The sequence below is a fragment of the Hevea brasiliensis genome, chromosome 8, assembly GCF_030052815.1.
Source record: "Hevea brasiliensis isolate MT/VB/25A 57/8 chromosome 8, ASM3005281v1, whole genome shotgun sequence".
Taxonomy (NCBI): domain Eukaryota; kingdom Viridiplantae; phylum Streptophyta; class Magnoliopsida; order Malpighiales; family Euphorbiaceae; genus Hevea; species Hevea brasiliensis.
Genome location: NC_079500.1, coordinates 98,467,383 through 98,479,872, shown reverse-complemented (window position 1 = coordinate 98,479,872; position 12,490 = coordinate 98,467,383). Strand labels below are relative to the sequence as shown.

Below are 12,490 nucleotides of genomic sequence, written 5' to 3'. Positions count from 1 at the left end.
CACACCCCGGCTTAGTGGGCCCCAGCTCAAGCCCCTCTAGTGAGCCTTCTTGCCAGCGTACCCTTCTAGAGGCACGCAACTCAAATCGATCTTGTCGCTTTGGTGGAGTTAATCCCTTGGCCCTGGAGAGCTAGGATTCGAACCCATATCACCTCACGGTTTTACTCGCCTCTTACCAATTGAGCTGCAGCTCAATTGGTAAGAGGCGAGTAAAACCGTGAGGTGATATGGGTTCGAATCCTAGCTCTGCAGGGCCAAGGGATTAACTCCACCAAAGCGGACAGTACTGATTTGAGTTGCAGGCCCGGCCTCTAGAAGGGTACGCTGGCAAGAAGGCTCACTAGAGGGGCTTTTTTATTGTCACACCCAGAAAGGTCCCTTAGGCAAATCCCACATCGGCAAAGCACGGAGATGGTATTGGGCTCAAAAGTAATGATATATAAGATGGGGGAACTAATCACTAGAGGCGCCTTTTGATGGAATGGCCTGGAGAGTTGGAAGAACTCCAGGGTTAAACGTGCTCGTTTGAGAGAAATCCTAGGATGGGTGACCTCCTGGGAAGTTCTCCATTCCACCTATGGGACAAAACCGTGAGGCTTATGGCCAAAGCGGACAATTCCTCTAGTGGCTGGTTCCCAATCGTTACAATTGGTATCAGAGCCGCTCGCGTGTCCTCTTGGGCGATGGTGGGGCAAACCTCAGCGAGGACGCTGAGTCCCGAAAGGGGGGGAGAAAGGTCCCTTAGGCAAATCCCACATCGGCAAAGCACGGAGATGGTCTTGGGCTCAAAAGTAATGATATATAAGATGGGGGAACTAATCACTAGAGGCGCCTTTTGATGGAATGGCCTGGAGAGTTGGAAGAACTCCAGGGTTAAACGTGCTCGTTTGAGAGAAATCCTAGGATGGGTGACCTCCTGGGAAGTTCTTCATTCCACCTATGGGACAAAACCGTGAGGCTTATGGCCAAAGCGGACAATTCCTCTAGTGGCTGGTTCCCAATCGTTACATACTCATAACAACATAAATATAAATGGGAGCTCAGCTTCCTCATCCAGTCCAACAAATATGCATATAATAATAAGTTTATAGGTCCAACATGGTAATTATATTACAGACCCAAATCAAATAAATATTTCTAACGCATGCGAAAATTCTAGGAGTTAATAGAATTATACAAACATTAATAAACAACCTGCGAAGGAGAAAAGCAGGTTAACCTCAACAATATCCTCCTGTGGCCTGGAAAAATACTAAACAGGAGTGAGCATTCGACTCAGAGAGTAAAATATCAATTTTAACCATAATCTCTATAACTATCTAAAGCTAATGCACCTTGTAGAGTGAAATGCAACATCCGCAATATTTTCACATCATAACAGCAAAAAGGTAATTTGGAGCACTCACACACCCAGTAATGTCAAATCATAAATATATGGGGGCTGATCCCCTATACAGCTCTCTTTAATCCAACCTGTGCCAGCGAAGAACTCAAGTCGAACTTTCGCTTAATAAACCAAATCGGGGTCCCAGTGAAGAACTCAAGCCGTGTCTACCCCGAAGGACCAGTGTCTAGCCCGAAGGACCGAGTCCCAGTGAAGATCTCAAGCCGTGTCTACCCGTCCTGTCCATATCCAACACTATACCACACGCATGCCAACGCATGCACACTGCTCCAAATTACCACAAACACATCCATGACACTTTAACAATTGTGAATGTAACATAAATCGTGCCTAGGGTTTAACTACATAGACATATACATATAAGTAATGCATGGGCATGCTTGAACATATAATAATATCGAAATTACAATTAAAATTAATATTTTACTCACACACTTAACAGTAGTCACTGTGGTGGCTGGGCGGAGGAAGAAGGCTGTCCCGGCTCACCTGACAATTTTATTACAATTATTTAATACAATTAACTCAATACAAACTAAAAAAAGACCAAATACGTCCTAAGTCGTGCCGAAAATCCTGCAGAGTCTCCCCTATACCTAGGACCTGCCCAACCTGTAAATGGGTTTAAAACACACTTCTATATCTACCAACCATACACCCACAACTCAATCATATCACACAGCCCCTCCTGGGCCCATCCAAACAGTCATCAATCGCAATATGTAAAATTATAGTTTAGTCCTTATAATTGACCCTTTTTGCAAAAACTACCCAAATAAACTCTAAAAATTCTAAAACTTTGTCCCGCGGTCCTTAGCAACATTAGTAAGCTGATGCAAAAAGAATCATAATTTTTTGAGCTACCACGAATATTTTATGGATTTTTAATCTCATTCAAGTACTAAAAAATTACGAAAAAGCAAGGTTCGGGTTTACCTATGCCGATTCCGATCTCAGGAACGCGCTCGGGACATCTGACAATGGTGGGGTAGCCAAAATCTAGATCCAATTCCAAGACTTTTTCGGTAGCCTGCCTGTTTGGCCGAAAATTCACAGACCCAGACAATTGTCGAATTTCCCCGAATTAAAGGTACCTATATGAAGCCCATAACACGTGGGTTAGTTGAAAATTTTTACGGAATTTTCTAAGCTCATTTAATGCTCGGAAAAATACTATGAAGTTCCGTGGGACCCACCGAAAAACGGTGTCGAAAAAATTTGAAATTTATATTGCCGCGAAGCTCTCGACGAGTGGAACACTCTGGTACTCTCAGTTTTCTCGTGGGGGTTCATGGTTTGTGAGAAATCTAGCCCAAAAGTCAAAATGGGCTACAACTTCTCGGACAAAAATTAGACAAACCGCTCGATGGATTTTGGTGTTCTTGGTGTTTATGGAAAGCTCTCGAGGTGTAGATGGTGTTTAACACAAGACCCGGCCCAATCGATGGCCGGATCGACCGGATTTCGATCGGGAAGACGAAACGGTGCACAAGCGTTGGGTGTTCTTTGCGAGCGTTTTCCGACCGCCTGGAGTGTCGGGCGGCCGTGGGGAGGTGGTGGGGCGACGCGCCGGTGAGGTGGGGTGCTACGGAGGCAGCGGCGCGGCCTGGGGGTAAGGGAGGAGAGAGAAAATGGGAGGGGAAGGGGAGAGGTCGGGCGCGCGAGGGAGAAGAAGGAAGAAAAAAAAAGGGCCGGTCCGATTTGACCGATCCAATCCAGTCTGGTCCGATTCGGTCGGTTCGATTCAGGATACAAAATTTTTGAATTTTTACTCTGCCTTAGGACCGAAAACGAGGCCCAAAAATTCCAAAAAAATTTTAAAAAACTCAGAAAAATTCGTAGACTCCAAATATATTTTTAGTTTTGTTACGTGGTTTTTAAATTAATTTTTAAAAATCATCAAAGTTTATTTTTTTTGGAAAATTGAACCCGATTTCTAAAACCCGAAAAATTTCAAATAATTTCCTAAAATTTAAATAAAATAAAATATTAATATTTATCCATAAAATGATAAATTTAAAAATTACGGGTGTTATAAAGACACTGTAAAACTATCTTCGGGTATATCATAGGTATACTCTTATACATTAGATTTTGATGTAATTCTGTAATTATATGTATGCAATTTTATTTGAACAGTTGTATCAACTCTTTTGTAATATATTTTTAGACTGTAATTAAATACAAATTATTGTAATATTATCTTGAGACTTTATGTATTTATAAAGTTTTGTACTACTAAATTTTTAATGCTCCCATGAATGTAAACATTAATTTTGTTACCTTAATGAGATATTTCAATGTTTGATTTAATTTAAACTGTGTATTGAGTTGCTTGTGCTGACTTGTGAAATAAAATTGATTAATGGAGTTATGATTGAGAAATATATTGGGAGTGTCTTTATTTTTAGGTTTTGAGGAACTGTTTTCTCAAAATACAAACAGCATTCCGTGGAAATTTTGTAAAAATTGCGGAGATTTTAAATATCTGAAAAAAATTTTACCCACTAATTTAAAAATGAACGAAAATTATTTTAAAATCCTTTGTAGTATATTTAATGGGTTACTGGTAGGCAAAGTACGGTAATTCATTAGGTGTACTACGGGAGCATGTTACATCTTACGAGGAGTAGGGTGTGACAGTTCTACAGGCTATATGCCTACCCATTGGCCATTGTGCCTAACCTTATTTCTGGCTTTACAAGCCTGACAACTGGCGTCATGCCTGACAGCAGGCCTTGTGCCTGACAGCTGGCCTTGTGCCTGATAGATATATACAGGGTTGACATATGGCTGTCTAACCTGTATACTCCCGTGTATCCAGCATTATAATTTGTTATAGGTTACTTGGGCACAAATATATAGATATAACATGAAATACACTAATATGACATAAAACATGCTGATATGATTCTAAAGACTCAAATATGAGTTTAAAAAGCCAGAAAGTGAAATTTATACCCAGAAAAGATACTGATAATTAATTTATTTCCAAAGTGCAGAAAAGTCTTAAATAACTTAGACTATATAAGAAATGAACAGAAAAGATACTGATAATTAATTTATTTCCAAAGTACGGAAAAGTCATAAATGACTTAGACTATATAAGAAATGAACAGAAAAGATACTGATAATTAATTTATTTCCAAAGTATAAAAAAGTCATAAATGACTTAGATTATATAAAAAATGAGCAGAAAAGATAATGTTAAATTTAATTGTTCTCAAAGTATAGAAAATTTATAAATGTCTTAGAATTGATGACAATTTCACTGATATGAGTTCAAGGAGACTGAAAATGAAATATATGCGTAGATAAGATTCTGATAAATATATTGATTCCAAAGTGTTATAAAATATGCAATTGACATAGAATTATGAAATTACACATATTATTGTCATTTTAAATCATTTAATTATTCTGCTTTAAGATTATGCACCACTAAGCAATTTGCTTAGCGCGTTAGATTTTCCATCGCGTAAGTACTGGAGATCAGCAGCCGCCACAGCAGCAGCTCCATAGTAGTATTCGGACAGAGTTCCGACCAGATCTGCCACCGTCCAGAATCACCTCATCAGTTTTTTGTATTTTGGTAAGGCCCATATATAGACTAGTATTTTGGTTCATTGTGTATAATCATGATGTAATTACTAGTTTGTGATGTAAACAAAAATTTATAAATATATTTTGAGTTGTAAATAAAGTTATAAAGTTCTGCATATAAATTCCCTTATGAATGAATGAATGAAAAGTATATTCACTTGAAATTGCATGAGTAAGAAAAGATATGTTATATGACAAGATGAATGGAACAAATATGATATGAAATTGTTTTGATGGGTAACTATTGTAATCCGCTAGATGCCAATAAAACAGAGGAGGCTCTGCCCGGGTCTCCACAGAAACAAGTTATAAAAAAAAAAAATTTTCACATATTTTCTATAAGTTTTAAATTAACAATATACATGACAAGATAAGATAGGGTGCTCCGACACCGAATATGGCACTCCTTGCTCGACTACACTGTAGATGGGTGAGGGGCATCACAGAAAGTACTGAAATTCAATTCTGATTCTAATTTTAATTCTTACAAAAAATTAAATCAAAATCAAAACCGCACAACCCTAGTACTAGGTATACCTAATACCTAAAGTACCCGAAGGTGCATCGTGATGCAAGTGATGTTAGGTTGTCACTTACCTTACATTAATTCAAAGTTAGTGTCCTGTCCATTTCGATCGATAAGAAGAAACTTCCTTTTGGTGGTTTTTGTACTCCTTTTCCTTCCTTAAAAATTACTTCTGCCTATATATATATATATATATATATATATATATATATATATATATATAAAGTTTCTTTTGTTTTCTATGGGATTCAATTGGAGTTTTCAATTTTCTTACCATCAGAATTGCACCCATTTTGTTTTTACCTGTCAAACATTATTATCTGCAGCCTAGCTAGCTAAAACTTGAAAAATGGAACGAGGGCCAATTCTTTCTCCCCATATACTCATTTTTCCTGCCCCAGAACAAGGCCATGTGAACTCCATACTCAAGCTTGCAGAGCTTTTATGCCTTGCTGGCTTTAAGATTACCTTCATAAATTTCCAGGATATCCATGAACGTCTAGCTCGTCATGCAGATGTTGAAGCTCGTTTTTCCAAATATCATGGATTCCAATTCAAAACCATACCAGGTTGTCAGACAAAAGATCCTCGACCGGCCGACTGGGTGAGAAAGTTATTTCAGGAAATGGAAGTGAAGAGCAAGCCAATTTTCAAGAAGATGGTGATTGAGAGTAATCCAGCAGTTAACCATATCATTGGAGATGGGGTGATGGGATTTGTCTATGACGTTGCTGTTGAGGTTGGAATTCGTGCTATTCAGATGCATTGCATCAGTGCTTGCTCCTTCTGGACTTTCTTTTCTATTCCTGACGTTGCTGCTGCTCATCAACTTCCTATCAAAGGTATTCCTACTCTCTCTCTCTCTCTCTCTCTCTCTCTCTCTATATATATATATATAATCCTTTTCTTAATGATCTCTTTATTCCATTCAGTTGTATTACTAACGAGTCCTATCTCCTGAAACTGAAAGGAAAAGAAGACATGGACAGGTTGATCACAAAAGTACCAGGAATGGAAGCGTTTCTCCGATGCCGGGATCTTCCAGCAGGTTGCCTAGTTAGCGACATATCAGACCCTATTCTCTTCGTCATCACCAAAGAGATACGACAATCCCAAGCACTCATCATCAACACGTTTGAAGAGCTAGAAGGACCAATACTTTCCCAAATACGCATTCGCTACCCTAAAATCTATACAATCGGACATCTCCATGAGCATCTGAAAACAAAACTAACAAGCATCGAAAAGCAAGAATCGTATTCATCCTCGAACAGTCTTTGGCAAGTTGACAGGACCTGCATCACATGGCTGGATAACCAGCCATCGCAATCTGTGCTCTATGTAAGCTTTGGTAGCGTTACAATTATGACTAGAGAATAGCTCATGGAATTCTGGTACGGTCTTGTTAATAGCAAAAAGAAGTTCTTGTGGGTTATAAGGCCTGAATCTGTTATTAACCAAGATGGTGATAATCTTGGAGAAATTCCTGAGGAGCTTCAGGAGGGAGAAAAGGAAAGAGGATACATTGTCAAATGAGCACCCCAGGAAGAGGTTTTGGCACATAAGGCAATTGGTGGGTTCTTGACACACAGTGGATGGAACTCAACTTTGGAGAGTATGGAAGCTGGTGTGCCCATGATTTGTTGGCCTTACATGGGTGATCAGCAAGTCAATGGCAGGTTTGTGAGAGAGGTCCTGAAGCTGGGATTGGACATGAAGGATGTGTGTGATAGAGGGGTTGTGGAGAAGATGGTGAATGATCTAATGGTGGATAAGAGGGAGGAGTTTGTGAAAGCAACAGCTAGGATGGCAGAGTTAGCAAGAAAAAGTGTCTCAGAAGGTGGATCTTCTTCTTGTTGTCTGAACCGTCTGATCGAGGATATAAGGTTGATGAACATGAAGGCACATGGTAGTGATACTTACAAGGATAACTTGTCATAATTAAGTGATGTATAGATGCAAATGTATGCATCATTTTCTTCATAACAAACGTAAGTGTGGTAATCATGCATTTAGAAAATGTATGCGAATGGGTATTAAAAATAAATTTGCAATAATTTGTGCCTACTCCAATTTTTTTTTTAAAATAAATCTATACATTAAAATTAAAACTAATATTTCAAATATATTACTTCTCTGAGCACTCTCCCATATTTTTTTTAAAAAACACATGTATTGTAATCATAAAACTTTGAGTTTATAATAATAATAATAATAATAATAATAATAATAATAATAATAATAATAATAATAATAATAATAATAAAATTTGTCGAGTTAGATATTATTAAATTAAACAATATTCTAAAAGTGAATGAAATAATAATAATTAAATTATAAAATGTTAACATTTATTTAAAATATTTTAGAAATTAAAAAAATTAAAATAAAATTATAAAAGAAATAAAAAAGAACGATGGGAAATGATAAAGAAAAAAAAAGGTAAAATATACATGCTTTAAAATATGTATAGATTTTTGTATTTCTTTATTTTCACCCTTTATTTTGGTATAACGAAAAAGTCGAATAACTTGTTGAAATTAAAGTTACAAGCTCTTTGAGATCTCTTTATTTGATTTGCTTTTTTTTTTTTACCCAATTCTCAGATCTTATTATTTGTTTTATAACAAGATTGAAGATAAAATTTCTCTTTGCTTGTTGTTATATATTAAAAAAAATTGTTAAAATTTTTTTATATAAAATAATAAAAGTAGATTGTCAAGAAGTGTTTAATGTATGTTAATTGATCAGATTATTTCGGATTGTATATATATTTTTTTTTCATCTCAGGGTTCTAATGTGTTGCTATTTTGAATTAATAGACAAGTTAATAAAACTACTCATTAGGGGTGGCCATGGTTTAGAAACCGCCGGTTACGGTTCCTGAACTGCCGGTTCAGGTTCAATAAAATCATGAACCTGAACCAAACCGTCATGGGGCGGTTTGGAAGACGGTTCCCAAACCGCCAGTTCCAGTTCGAGCCCCGGTTTAAAACGGTTTAAAAGACGGTTCAAAAAATGACAGTTCAAGACGGTTTGAAGGACGGTTTGGAAGCAGTTTTGGAGCGGTTTAAGAGCGACTTAAAGGAAAAAATTAGAAGAAAATTTTATTGATTTATAATTTAAGTTATATTTGTAAAAATATTCTAATTTTTCTTAGAAATCTTTTAATCAAAATAAAATAAGAATAAAAAGAATAAAATTAACTTATTTTTAAGAAAAATTTAATAAGCAAAGATTTGAACTCATTAAAAACTAGAGATGAAATTAATTTTAAAAAAAAAATTAGAAAAAGGTGCATGAACTTAATTTTGCCTATGTATCCCTTTAGGATTTAGAGAAATCAAAATTTTCAGTTATAAGTTGAGAGAAGTGAGATTGAGGTGGTTTGGTTATGTGAAGCGTAGACATAGGAAAGCTCCAGTTAGACAAGTAGAGCACAAGTAGAGCACGTTGGGTTAGATAATAGAAAGAAAAGAATAGGTAAACCTAAACTGACTTGAAGGAGAATAGTACAACATGACCTAAAAGTATTACACATTTCTGAGGATTTAACCCAAAATCATTTAGAGTGGAGAAAGAGAATTCATATAGCCGATCCCAATAAATTTTTGGGATAAAAGCTTAGTTGAATTGAGTTGAGTTGAGTATTACTTGCCCTTTTTTAAAAAATTATACGATAATTGATAATTAAAAAAATATAAAAGAAAAAAAAAATTAAAATAGAGGGTATTGAAAATTTTATTGAATATATAAAATAATAACAGAGTAATTGATATAGCATTAAAAATTTTAGTGAGCATATAAAATAATAAAGTAGGAGAATTATGAAAGTACTGAAAATTACAAGGAGTGTAAAAAATAATTATTTAGAAAATTTGAGAGAAATTGAAAGAATATTGAGAATTAAAGAGAGTGTAGAGAATAATTGTGTAGAGAATTAATGATATATATATATATATATATAAATGAATTAGGAGCGGAGTGAGGTATTTATTGAATTTTTTTGTATTTAAATCGCTAGTTTGGTCCGGTTTAGAACCGTCGGTTCAATCCGGTTCGGAATCGCCGGTTCACAGTTTCTAAAAAATATGAACCTGAACCAAACCGTAGAACGACGGTTTTGGTCCGGTTCGAAACCGATTCCGATTTTGACCAAAACTGTTCCGGTTCGAAACCGGACCGTGGCCACCCCTACTGTAACACCCTAGGCAAAGCCCACTAGTGATATTGTCCGCTCTGAGCCAAAGCCCTCACAGTTTTAAAACGCGTCACTAGGGGTTACGAACCACCAACTTATAAACCCAGCATCTCTCCCGTGTTTTGTCGATGTGGGATTTGCCTAGGGTGTTACAATTTGGTATTAGAGCTGGTCTCCCTCTAGTACGGTGTGTGGTGCGAGGACGCACCAAGCGGAAGTTGGTGGGCTTGTCACGACCCAGGGATGGGGTTGGGACGTGCTTGTTCAACCAGCTACGCAATGGAGTGAGCTTCATGTCCCACATCGGAAATGGGAAGAAAAGATTTGGGCCATATATGTGGGAGTCTTCCTCACCTGGTCAGCGCGCTTTTGGGAATGAAACCTCCCAAGGGACAAATCCGTGAGGCCCATGGGCCAAAGCGGACAATACTGACTGGAGAAGGATTGGGCTGTTACACCTACTACTCATGTATTAGTAAAGGTGGCTTTATTACATATTAATCCCACATTTTGAGAAAAATATGAACTTTTGATGCTTTATTTGATGTCTTTATATCAAAATTTCTCACTTAACATTTTTCCTAAAATGAGTGTATGAATTTGATCTCTTAACATTTTAAGTTAGATTAGATCTGTTCAAATATGTATAGCATGAGCATTTTTTGTTTAAATTTTTCTATTTATTTTAAAATAATAAAAATACATAATTTATTAGAAAAATAATAAATATTTATTATTCAACTCAACTCAACTCAACTAAGCCTTTATCCCAAAAATTTGGGGTCGGCTATATGGATTCGCTTTCTCCACTCTGAACGATTTTGGGTTAAATCCTCAGAAATGTGTAATGCTTCTAGGTCATGTTGTACTACTCTCCTCCAAGTCAATTTAGGTCTGCCCCTTTTTTTCTTTCTATCCTCTAACCTAATGTGCTCTACTTGTCTAACTGGAGCCTCCGTATGTTTACGCTTCACATGACCAAACCACCTCAATCTTCCTTCTCTCAACTTATCTTCAATTGGCACCACTCCTACCTTTTCTCTAATACTCTCATTATGGACTTTATCTAGTCTAGTATGGCCACTCATCCACCTTAACATTCTCATCTCTGCAACTCTTATCTTAGATGCATACGAGTCTTTCAGTGCCCAACACTCACTACCATATAACATAGCCGGTCGTATGGCTGTACAGTAAAATTTTCCTTTCAATTTATTGGGAATCGTACGATCACATAAAACTCCCATTGCACGTCTCCACTTCAACCATCCGGCTTTAATCCTATGACTAACATCCTCCTCACATCCCCCATCTACTTGAAGGACTGAGCCTAGATATTTAAAGTGATTACTTTGGGGCAGTATCACTCCATTCAAACTAACTCCTTTCCTATCACCAGTTTGGCCTTCACTGAACTTGCAATGCATGTATTCTGTCTTCGTTCTACTTAACTTAAAACCCTTTGACTCTAGAGTACTTCTCCAAAGTTCTAGCTTTCTATTGACTCCTTCTCATGTCTCATCTATCAGAACAATATCATCCACAAACATCATGCACCAAGGAATACTCTCTTGTATATGTTTCGTCAGTTCATCTAAAACTAATGTAAAAAGGTAAGGGCTTATGGCTGATCCTTGGTGTAATCCAATTGAGATCGGAAAATCTCTTGTGTCCCCTCCCACTGTGTGCACAATAGTAGTTGCTCCTTCATACATATCTTTCAATACTTGTTTGTACCTAATAGATACCCTCTTTTGTTCTAACACATTCCATAAGACCTCTCTTGGAACACTATCATAAGCCTTCTCCAAATCAATAAAAACCATGTGTAGATCTTTCTTCATATCTCTATATTTCTCCATCAAGCTTCTAATGAGAAAGATCGCTTTCATAATTGAACGACTGGGCATGAAACCAAATTGATTGAGAGAGATAGAAGTATCATGACGTAATCGATGCTCCACAACTCTCTCCCACAACTTCATAGTATGGCTCATGAGTTTAATTCCCCTATAGTTTGAGCAACTCTGTATGTCTCCTTTATTTTTAAAAATAGGTACTAAAATACTCTTCCTCCATTCATCAGGCATTTTCTTTGAGTTTAGAATCTTATTAAATAATTTAGTTAACCATGCCGCTCCCATATCTCCCAAATACTTCCACACTTCAATTGGTATTTCATCGGGTCCACAGGCTTTACCCACTTTCATTCTCTTAAGTGCTTCTTTTACTTCTAAAGATCTAATCTTTCTATTATAATTCACATTCTTTTCTATTGTTCCATAATCTATATTCACGCTATTACCATTTTGACTATTATTAAAGAGATCATTAAAATAATTTCTCCATCTTTCTTTAATATCCTCATCTTTCACCAACACTTTTCCTTCTTTATCCTTAATGCACCTAACTTGATTGAGATCTCGACATTTCCTTTCTCTCCTCCTTGCTAATCTATAAATATCTTTCTCCCCTTCTTTAATTCCAAGTTTCTCATATAACTTTTCAAAGGCCTGTGCTCTTGCTTGACTAACTGCCTTTTTTGCCTCTTTCTTTGCTATCTTGTACTGTTCATATGCCTCATTATTATCACATTTAGGTAATTTCTTATACCATTTCCTTTTTCTCTTCACTGCCTTTTGTACTTCCTCATTCCACCACCATCTCTCTTTTGAGGGTGGTCCATGTCCTTTAGACTCTCCAAGTACTTTTCTAGCTACTTCTCTAATTTTTGATGCCATCTGTATCCACATAT

At 36.7% G+C, this 12,490-nt stretch overlaps 1 pseudogene; it reads left to right on the top strand.

Moving 5' to 3' along the window:
* The first annotated feature begins 5,793 nt into the window (after positions 1-5,793).
* On the top strand, positions 5,794-7,591 carry LOC110649703 (7-deoxyloganetic acid glucosyltransferase-like; annotated as a pseudogene).
* Positions 7,592-12,490: the final 4,899 nt, after the last annotated feature.